The sequence below is a fragment of the Spermophilus citellus genome, assembly GCF_964194105.1.
Source record: "Spermophilus citellus genome assembly, chromosome: 7".
NCBI lineage: Eukaryota > Metazoa > Chordata > Mammalia > Rodentia > Sciuridae > Spermophilus > Spermophilus citellus.
This window is the reverse complement of record NC_138188.1, coordinates 4,759,136-4,782,878: the sequence shown is the minus strand read 5'-3', so window position 1 is coordinate 4,782,878 and position 23,743 is coordinate 4,759,136.

Here is a 23,743-nt window from a genome sequence, read left to right as displayed (position 1 = left end):
TCTCAGCAAATATTTTTTCACCCAAACTGGATGATACTTTCAGGTAATGATCAGTACACTAAGGCGACTTGGTTCCCCAAATTTCGTTTTTCTATGATGAAGCGTTCGTTTCCAGTAACAGTTTGAATTTTTAGGTTTCACTCTGTTTTCTCCTTTATTGATAGATGTATTTGGAACTCTGAATCCAACACGGTTTGTGCTAGCTTCTTGAAACTTGACACAATAAAGTAGTTTCACGTTCTATCTCTATGTTTTGTTTCCTCTTGATGTAGCCCTAAGCAGTGACTGGCGAGAAACACTTTCATGGAAAGGGGTTGCCAGGCTTCCCAAAATTACGAATCTCCAGAAATCTCAGCAAATATTTTTTCACCCAAACTGGATAATACTTTCAGGTAATGATCAGTACACTAAGGCGAATTGGTTCCCCAAATTTCGTTCTTCTATGTTGAAGCGTTCGTTTCCAGTAACAGTTTGAATTTTTAGGTTTCACTCTGTTTTCTCCTATATTGATAGATGTATTTGGAACTCTAAATCCAACACGGTTTGTGCTAGCTTCTTGAAACTTGACACAATAAAGTAGTTTCACGTTCTATCTCTATGTTTTGTTTCCTCTTGATGTAGCCCTAAGCAGTGACTGGCGAGAAACACTTGCATGGAAAAGGGTTGCCAGGCTTCCCAAAATTACGAATCTCCAGAAATCTCAGCAAATATTTTTTCACCCAAACTGGATGATACTTTCAGGTAATGATCAGTACACTAAGGCGACTTGGTTCCCCAAATGTCGTTCTTCTATGTTGAAGCGTTCGTTTCCAGTAACAGTTTGAATTTTTAGGTTTCACTCTGTTTTCTCCTATATTGATAGATGTATTTGGAACTCTAAATCCAACAAGGTTTGTGCTAGCTTCTTGAAACTTGACACAATAAAGTAGTTTCTCGTTCTATCTCTATATTTTGTTTCCTCTTGATGTAGCCCTAAGCAGTGACTGGCGAGAAACACTTTCATGGAAAGGGGTGGCTTCCCAAAATTACGAATCTCCAGAAATCTCAGCAAATATTTTTTCACCCAAACTGGATGATACTTTCCGGTAATGATCAGTACACTAAGGCGACTTGGTTCCCCAAATTTCGTTCTTCTATGATGAAGCGTTCGTTTCCAGTAACAGTTTGAATTTTTAGGTTTCACTCTGTTTTCTCCTTTATTGATAGATGTATTTGGAACTCTGAATCCAGCACGGTTTGTGCTAGCTTCTTGAAACTTGACACAATAAAGTAGTTTCACGTTCTATCTCTATGTTTTCTTTCCTCCTGATGTAGCCCTAAGCAGTGACTGGCAAGAAACACTTACATGGAAAGGGGTTGCCAGGCTTCCCAAAATTACGAATCTCCAGAAATCTCAGCAAATATTTTTTCACCCAAACTGGATGATACTTTCAGGTAATGATCACTACACTAAGGCGACTTGGTTTCCCAAATGTCGTTCTTCTATGTTGAAGCGTTCGTTTCCAGTAACAGTTTGAATTTTTAGGTTTCACTCTGTTTTCTCCTATATTGATAGATGTATTTGGAACTCTAAATCCAACACGGTTTGTGCTAGCTTCTTGAAACTTGACACAATAAAGTAGTTTCACGTTCTATCTCTATGTTTTGTTTCCTCTTGATGTAGCCCTAAGCAGTGACTGGCGAGAAACACTTACATGGAAAGGCGTTGCCAGGCTTCCCAAAATTATGAATCTCCAGAAATCTCAGCAAATATTTTTTCACCCAAACTGGATGATACTTTCAGGTAATGATCAGTACACTAAGGCAACTTGGTTCCCCAAATGTCGTTCTTCTATGTTGAAGCGTTCGTTTCCAGTAACAGTTTGAATTTTTAGGTTTCACTCTGTTTTCTCCTATATTGATAGATGTATTTGGAACTCTGAATCCAACACGGTTTGTGCTAGCTTCTTGAAACTTGACAGAATAAAGTAGTTTCACGTTCTATCTCTATGTTTTGTTTCCTCTTGATGTAGCCCTAAGCAGTGACTGGCGAGAAACACTTTCATGGAAAGGGGTTGCCAGGCTTCCCAAAATTACGAATCTCCAGAAATCTCAGCAAATATTTTTTCACCCAAACTGGATGCTACTTTCAGGTAATGATCAGTACACTAAGGCGACTTGGTTCCCCAAATTTCGTTCTTCTATGTTGAAGCGTTCGTTTCCAGTAACAGTTTGAATTTTTAGGTTTCACTCTGTTTTCTCCTATATTGATAGATGTATTTGGAACTCTAAATCCAACACGGTTTGTGCTAGCTTCTTGAAACTTGACACAATAAAGTAGTTTCACGTTCTATCTCTATGTCTTGTTTCCTCTTGATGTAGCCCTAAGCAGTGACTGGCGAGAAACACTTTCATGGAAAGTGGTTGCCAGGCTTCCCAAAATTACGAATCTCCAGAAATCTCAGCAAATATTTTTTCACCCAAACTGGATGATACTGTCAGGTAATGATCAGTACACTAAGGCGAGTTGGTTCCCCAAATTTCGTTCTTCTATGATGAAGCGTTCGTTTCCAGTAACAGTTTGAATTTTTAGGTTTCACTCTGTTTTCTCCTTTATTGATAGATGTATTTGGAACTCTGAATCCAACACGGTTTGTGCTAGCTTCTTGAAACTTGACACAATAAAGTAGTTTCACGTTCTATCTCTATGTTTTGTTTCCTCTTGATGTAGCCCTAAGCAGTGACTGACGAGAAACACTTTCATGGAAAGGGGTTGCCAGGCTTCCCAAAATTACGAATCTCCAGAAATCTCAGCAAATATTTTTTCACCCAAACTGGATGATACTTTCAGGTAATGATCAGTACACTAAGGCGACTTGGTTCCCCAAATTTCGTTTTTCTATGTTGAAGCGTTCGTTTCCAGTAACAGTTTGAATTTTTAGGTTTCACTCTGTTTTCTCCTATATTGATAGATGTATTTGGAACTCTAAATCCAACACGGTTTGTGCTAGCTTCTTGAAACTTGACACAATAAAGTAGTTTCACGTTCTATCTCTATGTTTTGTTTCCTCTTGATGTAGCCCTAAGCAGTGACTGGCGAGAAACACTTTCATGGAAAGGGGTTGCCAGGCTTCCCAAAATTACGAATCTCCAGAAATCTCAGCAAATATTTTTTCACCCAAACTGGATGATACTTTCAGGTAATGATCAGTACACTAAGGCGACTTGGTTCCCCAAATTTCGTTCTTCTATGTTGAAGCGTTCGTTTCCAGTAACAGTTTGAATTTTTAGGTTTCACTCTGTTTTCTCCTATATTGATAGATGTATTTGGAACTCTAAATCCAACACGGTTTGTGCTAGCTTCTTGAAACTTGACACAATAAAGTAGTTTCACGTTCTATCTCTATGTTTTGTTTCCTCTTGATGTAGCCCTAAGCAGTGACTGGCGAGAAACACTTTCATGGAAAGGGGTTGCCAGGCTTCCCAAAATTACGAATCTCCAGAAATCTCAGCAAATATTTTTTCACCCAAACTGGATGATACTTTCAGGTAATGATCAGAACACTAAGGCGACTTGGTTCCCCAAATTTCGTTCTTCTATGTTGAAGCGTTCGTTTCCAGTAACAGTTTGAATTTTTAGGTTTCACTCTGTTTTCTCCTATATTGATAGATGTATTTGGAACTCTAAATCCAACACGGTTTGTGCTAGCTTCTTGAAACTTGACACAATAAAGTAGTTTCACGTTCTATCTCTATGTTTTGTTTCCTCTTGATGTAGCCCTAAGCAGTGACTGGCGAGAAACACTTTCATGGAAAGGGGTTGCCAGGCTTCCCAAAATTACGAATCTCCAGAAATCTCAGCAAATATTTTTTCACCCAAACTGGATGATACTTTCAGGTAATGATCAGAACACTAAGGCGACTTGGTTCCCCAAATTTCGTTCTTCTATGTTGAAGCGTTCGTTTCCAGTAACAGTTTGAATTTTTAGGTTTCACTCTGTTTTCTCCTATATTGATAGATGTATTTGGAAGTCTAAATCCAACACGGTTTGTGCTAGCTTCTTGAAACTTGACACAATAAAGTAGTTTCACGTTCTATCTCTATGTATTGTTTCCTCTTGATGTAGCCCTAAGCAGTGACTGGCGAGAAACACTTTCATGGAAAGGGGTTGCCAGGCTTCCCAAAATTACGAATCTCCAGAAATCTCAGCAAATATTTTTTCACCCAAACTGGATGATACTTTCAGGTAATGATCAGTACACTAAGGCGACTTGGTTCCCCAAATTTCGTTCTTCTATGTTGAAGCGTTCGTTTCCAGTAACAGTTTGAATTTTTAGGTTTCACTCTGTTTTCTCCTATATTGATAGATGTATTTGGAACTCTAAATCCAACACGGTTTGTGCTAGCTTCTTGAAACTTGACACAATAAAGTAGTTTCACGTTCTATCTCTATGTTTTGTTTCCTCTTGATGTAGCCCTAAGCAGTGACTGGCGAGAAACACTTTCATGGAAAGGGGTTGCCAGGCTTCCCAAAATTACGAATCTCCAGAAATCTCAGCAAATATTTTTTCACCCAAACTGGATGATACTTTCAGGTAATGATCAGAACACTAAGGCGACTTGGTTCCCCAAATTTCGTTCTTCTATGTTGAAGCGTTCGTTTCCAGTAACAGTTTGAATTTTTAGGTTTCACTCTGTTTTCTCCTATATTGATAGATGTATTTGGAAGTCTAAATACAACACGGTTTGTGCTAGCTTCTTGAAACTTGACACAATAAAGTAGTTTCACGTTCTATCTCTATGTATTGTTTCCTCTTGATGTAGCCCTAAGCAGTGACTGGCGAGAAACACTTTCATGGAAAGGGGTTGCCAGGCTTCCCAAAATTACGAATCTCCAGAAATCTCAGCAAATATTTTTTCACCCAAACTGGATGATACTTTCAGGTAATGATCAGTACACTACGGCGACTTGGTTCCCCAAATGTCGTTATTCTATGTTGAAGCGTTCGTTTCCAGTAACAGTTTGAATTTTTAGGTTTCACTCTGTTTTCTCCTATATTGATAGATGTATTTGGAACTCTAAATCCAACACGGTTTGTGCTAGCTTCTTGAAACTTGACACAATAATGTAGTTTCACGTTCTATCTCTATGTTTTGTTTCCTCTTGATGTAGCCCTAAGCAGTGACTGACGAGAAACACTTTCATGGAAAGGGGTTGCCAGGCTTCCCAAAATTACGAATCTCCAGAAATCTCAGGAAATATTTTTTCACCCAAACTGGATGATACTTTCAGGTAATGATCAGTACACTAAGGCGACTTGTTCCCCAAATTTCGTTTTTCTATGTTGAAGCGTTCGTTTCCAGTAACAGTTTGAATTTTTAGGTTTCACTCTGTTTTCTCCTATATTGATAGATGTTTTTGGAACTCTAAATCCAACACGGTTTGTGCTAGCTTCTTGAAACTTGACACAATAAAGTAGTTTCACGTTCTATCTCTATGTTTTGTTTCCTCTTGATGTAGCCCTAAGCAGTGACTGGCGAGAAACACTTTCATGGAAAGGGGTTGCCAGGCTTCCCAAAATTACGAATCTCCAGAAATCTCAGCAAATATTTTTTCACCCAAACTGGATGATACTTTCAGGTAATGATCAGTACACTAAGGCGACTTGGTTCCCCAAATTTCGTTCTTCTATGATGAAGCGTTCGTTTCCAGTAACAGTTTGAATTTTTAGGTTTCACTCTGTTTTCTCCTTTATTGATAGATGTATTTGGAACTCTGAATCCAACACGGTTTGTGCTAGCTTCTTGAAACTTGACACAATAAAGTAGTTTCACGTTCTATCTCTATGTTTTGTTTCCTCTTGATGTAGCCCTAAGCAGTGACTGGCGAGAAACACTTTCATGGAAAGGGGTTGCCAGGCTTCCCAAAATTACGAATCTCCAGAAATCTCAGCAAATATTTTTTCACCCAAACTGGATGATACTTTCAGGTAATGATCAGTACACTAAGGCGACTTGGTTCCCCATATTTCGTTCTTCTATGTTGAAGCGTTCGTTTCCAGTAACAGTTTGAATTTTTAGGTTTCACTCTGTTTTCTCCTATATTGATAGATGTATTTGGAACTCTAAATCCAACACGGTTTGTGCTAGCTTCTTGAAACTTGACACAATAAAGTAGTTTCACATTCTATCTCTATGTTTTGTTTCCTCTTGATGTAGCCCTAAGCAGTGACTGGCGAGAAACACTTTCATGGAAAGGGGTTGCCAGGCTTCCCAAAATTACGAATCTCCAGAAATCTCAGCAAATATTTTTTCACCCAAACTGGATAATACTTTCAGGTAATGATCAGTACACTAAGGCGAATTGGTTCCCCAAATTTCGTTCTTCTATGTTGAAGCGTTCGTTTCCAGTAACAGTTTGAATTTTTAGGTTTCACTCTGTTTTCTCCTATATTGATAGATGTATTTGGAACTCTAAATCCAACACGGTTTGTGCTAGCTTCTTGAAACTTGACACAATAAAGTAGTTTCACGTTCTATCTCTATGTTTTGTTTCCTCTTGATGTAGCCCTAAGCAGTGACTGGCGAGAAACACTTGCATGGAAAAGGGTTGCCAGGCTTCCCAAAATTACGAATCTCCATAAATCTCAGCAAATATTTTTTCACCCAAACTGGATGATACTTTCAGGTAATGATCAGTACACTAAGGCGACTTGGTTCCCCAAATGTCGTTCTTCTATGTTGAAGCGTTCGTTTCCAGTAACAGTTTGAATTTTTAGGTTTCACTCTGTTTTCTCCTATATTGATAGATGTATTTGGAACTCTAAATCCAACACGGTTTGTGCTAGCTTCTTGAAACTTGACACAATAAAGTAGTTTCTCGTTCTATCTCTATATTTTGTTTCCTCTTGATGTAGCCCTAAGCAGTGACTGGCGAGAAACACTTTCATGGAAAGGGGTGGCTTCCCAAAATTACGAATCTCCAGAAATCTCAGCAAATATTTTTTCACCCAAACTGGATGATACTTTCCGGTAATGATCAGTACACTAAGGCGACTTGGTTCCCCAAATTTCGTTCTTCTATGATGAAGCGTTCGTTTCCAGTAACAGTTTGAATTTTTAGGTTTCACTCTGTTTTCTCCTTTATTGATAGATGTATTTGGAACTCTGAATCCAGCACGGTTTGTGCTAGCTTCTTGAAACTTGACACAATAAAGTAGTTTCACGTTCTATCTCTATGTTTTCTTTCCTCTTGATGTAGCCCTAAGCAGTGACTGGCGAGAAACACTTTCATGGAAAGGGGTTGCCAGGATTCCCAAAATTACGAATCTCCAGAAATCTCAGCAAATATTTTTTCACCCAAACTGGATGATACTTTCAGGTAATGATCAGTACACTAAGGCGACTTGGTTCCCCAAATGTCGTTCTTCTATGTTGAAGCGTTCGTTTCCAGTAACAGTTTGAATTTTTAGGTTTCACTCTGTTTTCTCCTATATTGATAGATGTATTTGGAACTCTAAATCCAACACGGTTTGTGCTAGCTTCTTGAAACTTGACACAATAAAGTAGTTTCACTTTCTATCTCTATGTTTTGTTTCCTCTTGATGTAGCCCTAAGCAGTGACTCATGAGAAACACTTTCATGGAAAGTGGTTGCCAGGCTTCCCAAAATTACGAATCTCCAGAAATCTCAGGAAATATTTTTTCACCCAAACAGGATGATACTTTCAGGTAATGATCAGTACACTAAGGCGACTTGGTTCCCCAAATTTCGTTTTTGTATGTTGAAGCGTTCGTTTCCAGTAACAGTTTGAATTTTTAGGTTTCACTCTGTTTTCTCCTATATTGATAGATGTATTTGGAACTCTAAATCCAACACGGTTTGTGCTAGCTTCTTGAAACTTGACACAATAAAGTAGTTTCACGTTCTATCTCTATGTTTTGTTTCCTCTTGATGTAGCCCTAAGCAGTGACTGGCGAGAAACACTTTCATGGAAAGGGGTTGCCAGGCTTCCCATAATTACGAATCTCAAGAAATCTCAGCAAATATTTTTTCACCCAAACTGGATGATACTTTCAGGTAATGATCAGTACACTAAGGCGACTTGGTTCCCCAAATTTCGTTCTTCTATGATGAAGCGTTCGTTTCCAGTAACAGTTTGAATTTTTAGGTTTCACTCTGTTTTCTCCTTTATTGATAGATGTATTTGGAACTCTGAATCCAACACGGTTTGTGCTAGCTTCTTGAAACTTGACACAATAAAGTAGTTTCACGTTCTATCTCTATGTTTTCTTTCCTCTTGATGTAGCCCTAAGCAGTGACTGACGAGAAACACTTTCATGGAAAGGGGTTGCCAGGCTTCCCAAAATTACGAATCTCCAGAAATCTCAGGAAATATTTTTTCACCCAAACAGGATGATACTTTCAGGTAATGATCAGTACACTAAGGCGACTTGGTTCCCCAAATTTCGTTTTTCTATGTTGAAGCGTTCGTTTCCAGTAACAGTTTGAATTTTTAGGTTTCACTCTGTTTTCTCCTATATTGATAGATGTATTTGGAACTCTGAATCCAACACGGTTTGTGCTAGCTTCTTGAAACTTGACACAATAAAGTAGTTTCACGTTCTATCTCTATGTTTTGTTTCCTCTTGATGTAGCCCTAAGCAGTGACTGACGAGAAACACTTTCATGGAAAGGGGTTGCCAGGCTTCCCAAAATTACGAATCTCCAGAAATCTCAGCAAATATTTTTTCACCCAAACTAGATGATACTTTCAGGTAATGATCAGTACACTAAGGCGACTTGGTTCCCCAAATTTCGTTTTTCTATGTTGAAGCGTTCGTTTCCAGTAACAGTTTGAATTTTTAGGTTTCACTCTGTTTTCTCCTATATTGATAGATGTATTTGGAACTCTAAATCCAACACGGTTTGTGCTAGCTTCTTGAAACTTGACACAATAAAGTAGTTTCACGTTCTATCTCTATGTTTTGTTTCCTCTTGATGTAGCCCTAAGCAGTGACTGGCGAGAAACACTTTCATGGAAAGGGGTTGCCAGGCTTCCCAAAATTACGAATCTTCAGAAATCTCAGCAAATATTTTTTCACCCAAACTGGATGATACTTTCAGGTAATGATCAGTACACTAAGGCGACTTGGTTCCCCAAATTTCGTTCTTCTATGTTGAAGCGTTCGTTTCCAGTAACAGTTTGAATTTTTAGGTTTCACTCTGTTTTCTCCTATATTGATAGATGTATTTGGAACTCTAAATCCAACACGGTTTGTGCTAGCTTCTTGAAACTTGACACAATAAAGTAGTTTCACGTTATATCTCTATGTTTTGTTTCCTCTTGATGTAGCCCTAAGCAGTGACTGACGAGAAACACTTTCATGGAAAGGGGTTGCCAGGCTTCCCAAAATTACGAAACTCCAGAAATCTCAGGAAATATTTTTTCACCCAAACTGGATGATACTTTCAGGTAATGATCAGTACACTAAGGTGACTTGTTCCCCAAATTTCGTTTTTCTATGTTGAAGCGTTCGTTTCCAGTAACAGTTTGAATTTTTAGGTTTCACTCTGTTTTCTCCTATATTGATAGATGTATTTGGAACTCTAAATCCAACACGGTTTGTGCTAGCTTCTTGAAACTTGACACAATAAAGTAGTTTCACGTTCTATCTCTATGTTTTGTTTCCTCTTGATGTAGCCCTAAGCAGTGACTGACGGGAAACACTTTCATGGAAAGGGGTTGCCAGGCTTCCCAAAATTACGAATCTCCAGAAATCTCAGCAAATATTTTTTCACCCAAACAGGGTGATACTTTCAGGTAATGATCAGTACACTAAGGCGACTTGGTTCCCCAAATTTCGTTTTTCTATGTTGAAGCGTTCGTTTCCAGTAACAGTTTGAATTTTTAGGTTTCACTCTGTTTTCTCCTATATTGATAGATGTATTTGGAACTCTAAATCCAACACGGTTTGTGCTAGCTTCTTGAAACTTGACACAATAAAGTAGTTTCACGTTCTATCTCTATGTTTTGTTTCCTCTTCATGTAGCCCTAAGCAGTGACTGGCGAGAAACACTTTCATGGAAAGGGGTTGCCAGGCTTCCCAAAATTACAAATCTCCAGAAATCTCAGCAAATATTTTTTCACCCAAACTGGATGATACTTTCAGGTAATGATCAGTACACTAAGGCGAGTTGGTTCCCCAAATTTCGTTCTTCTATGATGAAGCGTTCGTTTCCAGTAACAGTTTGAATTTTTAGGTTTCACTCTGTTTTCTCCTTTATTGATAGATGTATTTGAAACTCTGAATCCAACACGGTTTGTGCTAGCTTCTTGAAACTTGACACAATAAAGTAGTTTCACGTTCTATCTCTATGTTTTGTTTCCTCTTGATGTAGCCCTAAGCAGTGACTGGCGAGAAACACTTTCATGGAAAGGGGTTGCCAGGCTTCCCAAAATTACGAATCTCCAAAATCTCAGCAAATATTTTTTCACCCAAACTGGATGATACTTTCAGGTAATGATCAGTACACTAAGGCGACTTGGTTCCCCAAATTTCGTTCTTCTATGTTGAAGCGTTCGTTTCCAGTAACAGTTTGAATTTTTAGGTTTCACTCTGTTTTCTCCTATATTGATAGATGTATTTGGAACTCTAAATCCAACATGGTTTGTGCTAGCTTCTTGAAACTTGACACAATAAAGTAGTTTCACGTTCTATCTCTATGTTTTGTTTCCTCTTGATGTAGCCCTAAGCAGTGACTGGCGAGAAACACTTTCATGGAAAGGGGTTGCCAGGCTTCCCAAAATTACGAATCTTCAGAAATCTCAGCAAATATTTTTTCACCCAAACTGGATGATACTTTCAGGTAATGATCAGTACACTAAGGCGACTTGGTTCCCCAAATTTCGTTCTTCTATGTTCAAGCGTTCGTTTCCAGTAAAAGTTTGAATTTTTAGGTTTCACTCTGTTTTCTCCTATATTGATAGATGTATTTGGAAGTCTAAACCAACACGGTTTGTGCTAGCTTCTTGAAACTTGACACAATAAAGTAGTTTCACGTTCTATCTCTATGTTTTGTTTCCTCTTGATGTAGCCCTAAGCAGTGACTGGCGAGAAACACTTTCATGGAAAGGGGTTGCCAGGCTTCCCAAAATTACGAATCTCCATAAATCTCAGGAAATATTTTTTCACCCAAACTGGATGATACTTTCAGGTAATGATCAGTACACTAAGGCGACTTGTTCCCCAAATTTCGTTTTTCTATGTTGAAGCGTTCGTTTCCAGTAACAGTTTGAATTTTTAGGTTTCACTCTGTTTTCTCCTATATTGATAGATGTATTTGGAACTCTAAATCCAACACGGTTTGTGCTAGCTTCTTGAAACTTGACACAATAATGTAGTTTCACGTTCTATCTCTATGTTTTGTTTCCTCTTGATGTAGCCCTAAGCAGTGACTGACGAGAAACACTTTCATGGAAAGGGGTTGCCAGGCTTCCCAAAATTACGAATCTCCAGAAATCTCAGGAAATATTTTTTCACCCAAACAGGATGATACTTTCAGGTAATGATCAGTACACTAAGGCGACTTGGTTCCCCAAATTTCGTTTTTGTATGTTGAAGCGTTCGTTTCCAGTAACAGTTTGAATTTTTAGGTTTCACTCTGTTTTCTCCTATATTGATAGATGTATTTGGAACTCTAAATCCAACACGGTTTGTGCTAGCTTCTTGAAACTTGACACAATAAAGTAGTTTCACGTTCTATCTCTATGTTTTGTTTCCTCTTGATGTAGCCCTAAGCAGTGACTGGCGAGAAACACTTTCATGGAAAGGGGTTGCCAGGCTTCCCATAATTACGAATCTCCAGAAATCTCAGCAAATATTTTTTCACCCAAACTGGATGATACTTTCAGGTAATGATCAGTACACTAAGGCGACTTGGTTCCCCAAATTTCGTTCTTCTATGATGAAGCGTTCGTTTCCAGTAACAGTTTGAATTTTTAGGTTTCACTCTGTTTTCTCCTTTATTGATAGATGTATTTGGAACTCTGAATCCAACACGGTTTGTGCTAGCTTCTTGAAACTTGACACAATAAAGTAGTTTCACGTTCTATCTCTATGTTTTCTTTCCTCTTGATGTAGCCCTAAGCAGTGACTGACGAGAAACACTTTCATGGAAAGGGGTTGCCAGGCTTCCCAAAATTACGAATCTCCAGAAATCTCAGGAAATATTTTTTCACCCAAACAGGATGATACTTTCAGGTAATGATCAGTACACTAAGGCGACTTGGTTCCCCAAATTTCGTTTTTCTATGTTGAAGCGTTCGTTTCCAGTAACAGTTTGAATTTTTAGGTTTCACTCTGTTTTCTCCTATATTGATAGATGTATTTGGAACTCTGAATCCAACACGGTTTGTGCTAGCTTCTTGAAACTTGACACAATAAAGTAGTTTCACGTTCTATCTCTATGTTTTGTTTCCTCTTGATGTAGCCCTAAGCAGTGACTGACGAGAAACACTTTCATGGAAAGGGGTTGCCAGGCTTCCCAAAATTACGAATCTCCAGAAATCTCAGCAAATATTTTTTCACCCAAACTGGATGATACTTTCAGGTAATGATCAGTACACTAAGGTGACTTGGTTCCCCAAATTTCGTTTTTCTATGTTGAAGCGTTCGTTTCCAGTAACAGTTTGAATTTTTAGGTTTCACTCTGTTTTCTCCTATATTGATAGATGTATTTGGAACTCTAAATCCAACACGGTTTGTGCTAGCTTCTTGAAACTTGACACAATAAAGTAGTTTCACGTTCTATCTCTATGTTTTGTTTCCTCTTGATGTAGCCCTAAGCAGTGACTGGCGAGAAACACTTTCATGGAAAGGGGTTGCCAGGCTTCCCAAAATTACGAATCTTCAGAAATCTCAGCAAATATTTTTTCACCCAAACTGGATGATACTTTCAGGTAATGATCAGTACACTAAGGCGACTTGGTTCCCCAAATTTCGTTCTTCTATGTTGAAGCGTTCGTTTCCAGTAACAGTTTGAATTTTTAGGTTTCACTCTGTTTTCTCCTATATTGATAGATGTATTTGGAACTCTAAATCCAACACGGTTTGTGCTAGCTTCTTGAAACTTGACACAATAAAGTAGTTTCACGTTCTATCTCTATGTTTTGTTTCCTCTTGATGTAGCCCTAAGCAGTGACTGACGAGAAACACTTTCATGGAAAGGGGTTGCCAGGCTTCCCAAAATTACGAAACTCCAGAAATCTCAGGAAATATTTTTTCACCCAAACTGGATGATACTTTCAGGTAATGATCAGTACACTAAGGTGACTTGTTCCCCAAATTTCGTTTTTCTATGTTGAAGCGTTCGTTTCCAGTAACAGTTTGAATTTTTAGGTTTCACTCTGTTTTCTCCTATATTGATAGATGTATTTGGAACTCTAAATCCAACACGGTTTGTGCTAGCTTCTTGAAACTTGACACAATAAAGTAGTTTCACGTTCTATCTCTATGTTTTGTTTCCTCTTGATGTAGCCCTAAGCAGTGACTGACGAGAAACACTTTCATGGAAAGGGGTTGCCAGGCTTCCCAAAATTACGAATCTCCAGAAATCTCAGCAAATATTTTTTCACCCAAACTGGATGATACTTTCAGGTAATGATCAGTACACTAAGGCGACTTGGTTCCCCAAATTTCGTTTTTCTATGTTGAAGCGTTCGTTTCCAGTAACAGTTTGAATTTTTAGGTTTCACTCTGTTTTCTCCTATATTGATAGATGTATTTGGAACTCTAAATCCAACACGGTTTGTGCTAGCTTCTTGAAACTTGACACAATAAAGTAGTTTCACGTTCTATCTCTATGTTTTGTTTCCTCTTCATGTAGCCCTAAGCAGTGACTGGCGAGAAACACTTTCATGGAAAGGGGTTGCCAGGCTTCCCAAAATTACAAATCTCCAGAAATCTCAGGAAATATTTTTTCACCCAAACTGGATGATACTTTCAGGTAATGATCAGTACACTAAGGCGAGTTGGTTCCCCAAATTTCGTTCTTCTATGATGAAGCGTTCGTTTCCAGTAACAGTTTGAATTTTTAGGTTTCACTCTGTTTTCTCCTTTATTGATAGATGTATTTGAAACTCTGAATCCAACACGGTTTGTGCTAGCTTATTGAAACTTGAAACAATAAAGTAGTTTCACGTTCTATCTCTATGTTTTGTTTCCTCTTGATGTAGCCCTAAGCAGTGACTGGCGAGAAAAACTTTCATGGAAAGGGGTTGCCAGGCTTCCCAAAATTACGAATCTCCAGAAATCTCAGCAAATATTTTTTCACCCAAACTGGATGATACTTTCAGGTAATGATCAGTACACTAAGGCGACTTGGTTCCCCAAATTTCGTTTTTCTATGTTGAAGCGTTCGTTTCCAGTAACAGTTTGAATTTTTAGGTTTCACTCTGTTTTCTCCTATATTGATAGATGTATTTGGAACTCTAAATCCAACATGGTTTGTGCTAGCTTCTTGAAACTTGACACAATAAAGTAGTTTCACGTTCTATCTCTATGTTTTGTTTCCTCTTGATGTAGCCCTAAGCAGTGACTGGCGAGAAACACTTTCATGGAAAGGGGTTGCCAGGCTTCCCAAAATTACGAATCTTCAGAAATCTCAGCAAATATTTTTTCACCCAAACTGGATGATACTTTCAGGTAATGATCAGTACACTAAGGCGACTTGGTTCCCCAAATTTCGTTCTTCTATGTTCAAGCGTTCGTTTCCAGTAACAGTTTGAATTTTTAGGTTTCACTCTGTTTTCTCCTATATTGATAGATGTATTTGGAAGTCTAAACCAACACGGTTTGTGCTAGCTTCTTGAAACTTGACACAATAAAGTAGTTTCACGTTCTATCTCTATGTTTTGTTTCCTCTTGATGTAGCCCTAAGCAGTGACTGGCGAGAAACACTTTCATGGAAAGGGGTTGCCAGGCTTCCCAAAATTACGAATCTCCAGAAATCTCAGCAAATATTTTTTCACCCAAACTGGATGATACTTTCAGGTAATGATCAGTACACTAAGGCGACTTGTTACCCAAATTTCGTTTTTCTATGTTGAAGCGTTCGTTTCCAGTATCAGTTTGAATTTTTAGGTTTCACTCTGTTTTCTCCTATATTGATAGATGTATTTGGAACTCTAAATCCAACACGGTTTGTGCTAGCTTCTTGAAACTTGACACAATAATGTAGTTTCACGTTCTATCTCTATGTTTTGTTTCCTCTTGATGTAGCCCTAAGCAGTGACTGACGAGAAACACTTTCATGGAAAGGGGTTGCCAGGCTTCCCAAAATTACGAATCTCCAGAAATCTCAGGAAATATTTTTTCACCCAAATTGGAAGATACTTTCAGGTAATGATCAGTACACTAAGGCGACTTGTTCCCCAAATTTCGTTTTTCTATGTTGAAGCGTTCGTTTCCAGTAACAGTTTGAATTTTTAGGTTTCACTCTGTTTTCTCCTATATTGATAGATGTTTTTGGAACTCTAAATCCAACACGGTTTGTGCTAGCTTCTTGAAACTTGACACAATAAAGTAGTTTCACGTTCTATCTCTATGTTTTGTTTCCTCTTGATGTAGCCCTAAGCAGTGACTGGCGAGAAACACTTTCATGGAAAGGGGTTGCCAGGCTTCCCAAAATTACGAATCTCCAGAAATCTCAGCAAATATTTTTTCACCCAAACTGGATGATACTTTCAGGTAATGATCAGTACACTAAGGCGACTTGGTTCCCCAAATTTCGTTCTTCTATGATGAAGCGTTCGTTTCCAGTAACAGTTTGAATTTTTAGGTTTCACTCTGTTTTCTCCTTTATTGATAGATGTATTTGGAACTCTGAATCCAACACGGTTTGTGCTAGCTTCTTGAAACTTGACACAATAAAGTAGTTTCACGTTCTATCTCTATGTTTTGTTTCCTCTTGATGTAGCCCTAAGCAGTGACTGGCGAGAAACACTTTCATGGAAAGGGGTTGCCAGGCTTCCCAAAATTACGAATCTCCAGAAATCTCAGCAAATATTTTTTCACCCAAACTGGATGATACTTTCAGGTAATGATCAGTACACTAAGGCGACTTGGTTCCCCATATTTCGTTCTTCTATGTTGAAGCGTTCGTTTCCAGTAACAGTTTGAATTTTTAGGTTTCACTCTGTTTTCTCCTATATTGATAGATGTATTTGGAACTCTAAATCCAACACGGTTTGTGCTAGCTTCTTGAAACTTGACACAATAAAGTAGTTTCACATTCTATCTCTATGTTTTGTTTCCTCTTGATGTAGCCCTAAGCAGTGACTGGCGAGAAACACTTTCATGGAAAGGGGTTGCCAGGCTTCCCAAAATTACGAATCTCCAGAAATCTCAGCAAATATTTTTTCACCCAAACTGGATGATACTTTCAGGTAATGATCAGTACACTAAGGCGACTTGGTTCCCCAAATTTCGTTTTTCTATGTTGAAGCGTTCGTTTCCAGTAACAGTTTGAATTTTTAGGTTTCACTCTGTTTTCTCCTATATTGATAGATGTATTTGGAACTCTAAATCCAACATGGTTTGTGCTAGCTTCTTGAAACTTGACACAATAAAGTAGTTTCACGTTCTATCTCTATGTTTTGTTTCCTCTTGATGTAGCCCTAAGCAGTGACTGGCGAGAAACACTTTCATGGAAAGGGGTTGCCAGGCTTCCCAAAATTACGAATCTTCAGAAATCTCAGCAAATATTTTTTCACCCAAACTGGATGATACTTTCAGGTAATGATCAGTACACTAAGGCGACTTGGTTCCCCAAATTTCGTTCTTCTATGTTCAAGCGTTCGTTTCCAGTAACAGTTTGAATTTTTAGGTTTCACTCTGTTTTCTCCTATATTGATAGATGTATTTGGAAGTCTAAACCAACACGGTTTGTGCTAGCTTCTTGAAACTTGACACAATAAAGTAGTTTCACGTTCTATCTCTATGTTTTGTTTCCTCTTGATGTAGCCCTAAGCAGTGACTGGCGAGAAACACTTTCATGGAAAGGGGTTGCCAGGCTTCCCAAAATTACGAATCTCCATAAATCTCAGGAAATATTTTTTCACCCAAACCGGATGATACTTTCAGGTAATGATCAGTACACTAAGGCGACTTGTTCCCCAAATTTCGTTTTTCTATGTTGAAGCGTTCGTTTCCAGTAACAGTTTGAATTTTTAGGTTTCACTCTGTTTTCTCCTATATTGATAGATGTATTTGGAACTCTAAATCCAACACGGTTTGTGCTAGCTTCTTGAAACTTGACACAATAAAGTAGTTTCACGTTCTATCTCTATGTTTTGTTTCCTCTTGATGTAGCCCTAAGCAGTGACTGGCGAGAAACACTTCCATGGAAAGGGGTTGCCAGGCTTCCCAAAATTACGAATCTCCAGAAATCTCAGCAAATATTTTTTCACCCAAACTGGATGATACTTTCAGGTAATGATCAGTACACTAAGGCGACTTGGTTCCCCAAATTTCGTTCTTCTATGATGAAGCGTTCGTTTCCAGTAACAGTTTGAATTTTTAGGTTTCACTCTGTTTTCTCCTATATTGATATATGTATTTGGAAGTCTAAATCCAACACGGTTTGTGCTAGCTTCTTGAAACTTGACACAATAAAGTAGTTTCACGTTCTATCTCTATGTTTTGTTTCCTCTTGATGTAGCCCTAAGCAGTGACTGGCGAGAAACACTTTCATGGAAAGGGGTTGCCAGGCTTCCCAAAATTACGAATCTCCAGAAATCTCAGCAAATATTTTTTCACCCAAACTGGATGATACTTTCAGGTAATGATCAGTACACTAAGGCGACTTGGTTCCCCAAATTTCGTTCTTCTATGTTGAAGCGTTCGTTTCCAGTAACAGTTTGAATTTTTAGGTTTCACTCTGTTTTCTCCTATATTGATAGATGTATTTGGAACTCTAAATCCAACACGGTTTGTGCTAGCTTCTTCAAACTTGACACAATAAAGTAGTTTCACGTTCTATCACTATGTTTTGTTTCCTCTTGATGTAGCCCTAAGCAGTGACTAGTGAGAAACACTTTCATGGAAAGGGGTTGCCAGGCTTCCCAAAATTACGAAACTCCAGAAATCTCAGCAAATAATTTTTTCACCCAAACTGGATAATACTTTCAGGTAATGATCAGTACACTAAGGCGAATTGGTTCCCCAAATTTCGTTCTTCTATGTTGAAGCGTTCGTTTCCAGTAACAGTTTGAATTTTTAGGTTTCACTCTGTTTTCTCCTATATTGATAGATGTATTTGGAACTCTAAATCCAACACGGTTTGTGCTAGCTTCTTGAAACTTGACACAATAAAGTAGTTTCACGTTCTATCTCTATGTTTTGTTTCCTCTTGATGTAGCCCTAAGCAGTGACTGGCGAGAAACACTTTCATGGAAAGGGGTTGCCAGGCTTCCCAAAATTACGAATCTCCATTAATCTCAGGAAATATTTTTTCACCCAACCTGGATGATACTTTCAGGTAATGATCAGTACACTAAGGCGACTTGTTCCCCAAATTTCGTTTTTCTATGTTGAAGCGTTCGTTTCCAGTAACAGTTTGAATTTTTAGGTTTCACTCTGTTTTCTCCTATATTGATAGATGTATTTGGAACTCTAAATCCAACACGGTTTGTGCTAGCTTCTTGAAACTTGACACAATAAAGTAGTTTCACGTTCTATCTCTATGTTTTGTTTCCTCTTGATGTAGCCCTAACAGTGACTGGCGAGAAACACTTTCATGGAAAGGGGTTGCCAGGCTTCCCAAAATTACGAATCTCCAGAAATCTCAGCAAATATTTTTTCACCCAAACTGGATGATACTTTCAGGTAATGATCAGTACACTAAGGCGACTTGGTTCCACAAATTTCGTTCTTCTATGATGAAGCGTTCGTTTCCAGTAACAGTTTGAATTTTTAGGTTTCACTCTGTTTTCTCCTTTATTGATAGATGTATTTGGAACTCTGAATCCAACACGGTTTGTGCTAGCTTCTTGAAACTTGACAAAATAAAGTAGTTTCACGTTCTATCTCTATGTTTTGTTTCCTCTTGATGTAGCCCTAAGCAGTGACTGGCGAGAAACACTTTCATGGAAAGGGGTTGCCAGGCTTCCCAAAATTACGAATCTCCAGAAATCTCAGCAAATATTTTTTCACCCAAACTGGATGATACTTTCAGGTAATGATCAGTACACTAAGGCGACTTGGTTCCCCAAATTTCGTTCTTCTATGTTGAAGCGTTCGTTTCCAGTAACAGTTTGAATTTTTAGGTTTCACTCTGTTTTCTCCTATATTGATAGATGTATTTGGAACTCTAAATCCAACACGGTTTGTGCTAGCTTCTTGAAACTTGACACAATAAAGTAGTTTCACGTTCTATCTCTATGTTTTGTTTCCTCTTGATGTAGCCCTAAGCAGTGACTGGCGAGAAACACTTTCATGGAAAGGGGTTGCCAGGCTTCCCAAAATTACGAATCTCCAGAAATCTCAGCAAATATTTTTTCACCCAAACTGGATAATACTTTCAGGTAATGATCAGTACATTAAGGCGAATTGGTTCCCCAAATTTCGTTCTTCTATGTTGAAGCGTTCGTTTCCAGTAACAGTTTGAATTTTTAGGTTTCACTCTGTTTTCTCCTATATTGATAGATGTATTTGGAACTCTAAATCCAACACGGTTTGTGCTAGCTTCTTGAAACTTGACACAATAAAGTAGTTTCACGTTCTATCTCTATGTTTTGTTTCCTCTTGATGTAGCCCTAAGCAGTGACTGGCGAGAAACACTTTCATGGAAAGGGGTTGCCAGGCTTCCCAAAATTACGAATCTCCAGAAATCTCAGCAAATATTTTTTCACCCAAACTGGATGATACTTTCAGGTAATGATCAGTACACTAAGGCGACTTGTTCCCCAAATTTCGTTTTTCTATGTTGAAGCGTTCGTTTCCAGTAACAGTTTGAATTTTTAGGTTTCACTCTGTTTTCTCCTAGATTGATAGATGTATTTGGAACTCTAAATCCAACACGGTTTGTGCTAGCTTCTTGAAACTTGACACAATAAAGTAGTTTCACGTTCTATCTCTATGTTTTGTTTCCTCATGATGTAGCCCTAAGCAGTGACAGGCGAGAAACACTTTCATGGAAAGGGGTTGCCAGGCTTCCCAAAATTACGAATCTCCAGAAATCTCAGCAAATATTTTTTCACCCAAACTGGATGATACTTTCAGGTAATGATCAGTACACTAAGGCGACTTGGTTCCCCAAATTTCGTTCTTCTATGATGAAGCGTTTGTTTCCAGTAACAGTTTGAATTTTTAGGTTTCACTCTGTTTTCTCCTTTATTGATAGATGTATTTGGAACTCTGAATCCAACACGGTTTGTGCTAGCTTCTTGAAACTTGACACAATAAAGTAGTTTCACGTTCTATCTCTATGTTTTGTTTCCTCTTGATGTAGCCCTAAGCAGTGACTGGCGAGAAACACTTTCATGGAAAGGGGTTGCCAGGCTTCCCAAAATTACGAATCTCCAGAAATCTCAGCAAATATTTTTTCACCCAAACTGGATGATACTTTCAGGTAATGATCAGTACACTAAGGCGACTTGGTTCCCCAAATTTCGTTTTTCTATGTTGAAGCGTTCGTTTCCAGTAACAGTTTGAATTTTTAGGTTTCACTCTGTTTTCTCCTATATTGATAGATGTATTTGGAACTCTAAATCCAACACGGTTTGTGCTAGCTTCTTGAAACTTGACACAATAAAGTAGTTTCACGTTCTATCTCTATGTTTCGTTTCCTCTTGATGTAGCCCTAAGCAGTGACTGGTGAGAAACACTTTCATGGAAAGGGGTTGTCAGGCTTCCCAAAATTACGAAACTCCAGAAATCTCAGCAAATATTTTTTCACCCAAACTGGATAATACTTTCAGGTAATGATCAGTACACTAAGGCGAATTGGTTCCCCAAATTTCGTTCTTCTATGTTGAAGCGTTCGTTTCCAGTAACAGTTTGAATTTTTAGGTTTCACTCTGTTTTCTCCTATATTGATAGATGTATTTGGAACTCTAAATCCAACACGGTTTGTGCTAGCTTCTTGAAACTTGACACAATAAAGTAGTTTCACGTTCTATCTCTATGTTTTGTTTCCTCTTGATGTAGCCCTAAGCAGTGACTGGCGAGAAACACTTTCATGGAAAGGGGTTGCCAGGCTTCCCAAAATTACGAATCTCCAGAAATCTCAGCAAATATTTTTTCACCCAAACTGGATGATACTTTCAGGTAATGATCAGTACACTAAGGCGACTTGGTTCCCCAAATTTCGTTCTTCTATGTTCAAGCGTTCGTTTCCAGTAACAGTTTGAATTTTTAGGTTTCACTCTGTTTTCTCCTATATTGATAGATGTATTTGGAAGTCTAAATCCAACACGGTTTGTGCTAGCTTCTTGAAACTTGACACAATAAAGTAGTTTCACGTTCTATCTCTATGTTTTGTTTCCTCTTGATGTAGCCCTAAGCAGTGACTGGCGAGAAACACTTTCATGGAAAGGGGTTGCCAGGCTTCCCAAAATTACGAATCTCCAGAAATCTCAGCAAATATTTTTTCACCCAAACTGGATGATACTTTCAGGTAATGATCAGTACACTAAGGCGACTTGGTTCCCCAAATGTCGTTCTTCTATGTTGAAGCGTTCGTTTCCAGTAACAGTTTGAATTTTTAGGTTTCACTCTGTTTTCTCCTATATTGATAGATGTATTTGGAACTCTAAATCCAACACGGTTTGTGCTAGCTTCTTGAAACTTGACACAATAAAGTAGTTTCAGGTTCTATCTCTATGTTTTGTTTCCTCTTGATGTAGCCCTAAGCAGTGACTGGCGAGAAACACTTTCATGGAAAGGGGTTGCCAGGCTTCCCAAAATTACGAATCTCCAGAAATCTCAGCAAATATTTTTTCACCCAAACTGGATGATACTTTCAGGTAATGATCAGTACACTAAGGCGACTTGGTTCCCCAAATTTCGTTCTTCTATGTTGAAACATTCGTTTCCAGTAACAGTTTGAATTTTTAGGTTTCACTCTGTTTTCTCCTATATTGATAGATGTATTTGGAAGTCTAAATCCTACACGGTTTGTGCTAGCTTCTTGAAACTTGACACAATAAAGTAGTTTCACGTTCTATCTCTATGTTTTGTTTCCTCTTGATGTAGCCCTAAGCAGTGACTGGCGAGAAACACTTTCATGGAAAGGGGTTGCCAGGCTTCCCAAAATTACGAAACTCCAGAAATCTCAGCAAATATATTTTCACCCAAACAGGATGATACTTTCAGGTAATGATCAGTACACTAAGGCGACTTGTTTCCCCAAATTTCGTTCTTCTATGTTGAAGCGTTCGTTTCCAGTAACAGTTTGAATTTTAGGTTTCACTCTGTTTTCTCCTATATTGATAGATGTATTTGGAACTCTGAATCCAACAAGGTTTGTGCTAGCTTCTTGAAACTTGACACAATAAAGTAGTTTCACGTTCTATCTCTATGTTTTGTTTCCTCTTGATGTAGCCCTAACAGTGACTGGCGAGAAACACTTTCATGGAAAGGGGTTGCCAGGCTTCTCAAATATATGAATCTCCAGAAATCTCAGGAAATATTTTTTCACCCAAACAGGATGATGCTTTCAGGTAATGATCAGTACACTAAGGCGACTTGGTTCACCAAATTTCGTTTTTCTATGTTAAAGCGTTCGTTTCCAGTAACAGTTTGAATTTTTAGGTTTCACTCTGTTTTCTCCTATATTGATATATGTATTTGGAAGTCTAAATCCAACACGGTTTGTGCTAGCTTCTTGAAACTTGACACAATAAAGTAGTTTCACGTTCTATCTCTATGTTTTGTTTCCTCTTGATGTAGCCCTAAGCAGTGACTGGCGAGAAACACTTTCATGGAAAGGGGTTGCCAGGCTTCCCAAAATTACGAATCTCCAGAAATCTCAGCAAATATTTTTTCACCCAAACTGGATGATACTTTCAGGTAATGATCAGTACACTAAGGCGACTTGGTTCCCCAAATTTCGTTCTTCTATGTTGAAGCGTTCGTTTCCAGTAACAGTTTGAATTTTTAGGTTTCACTCTGTTTTCTCCTATATTGATAGATGTATTTGGAACTCTAAATCCAACACGGTTTGTGCTAGCTTCTTCAAACTTGACACAATAAAGTAGTTTCACGTTCTATCACTATGTTTTGTTTCCTCTTGATGTAGCCCTAAGCAGTGACTGGTGAGAAACACTTTCATGGAAAGGGGTTGCCAGGCTTCCCAAAATTACGAAACTCCAGAAATCTCAGCAAATATTTTTTCACCCAAACTGGATAATACTTTCAGGTAATGATCAGTACACTAAGGCGAATTGGTTCCCCAAATTTCGTTCTTCTATGTTGAAGCGTTCGTTTCCAGTAACAGTTTGAATTTTTAGGTTTCACTCTGTTTTCTCCTATATTGATAGATGTATTTGGAACTCTAAATCCAACACGGTTTGTGCTAGCTTCTTGAAACTTGACACAATAAAGTAGTTTCACGTTCTATCTCTATGTTTTGTTTCCTCTTGATGTAGCCCTAAGCAGTGACTGGCGAGAAACACTTTCATGGAAAGGGGTTGCCAGGCTTCCCAAAATTACGAATCTCCAGAAATCTCAGCAAATATTTTTTCACCCAAACTGGATGCTA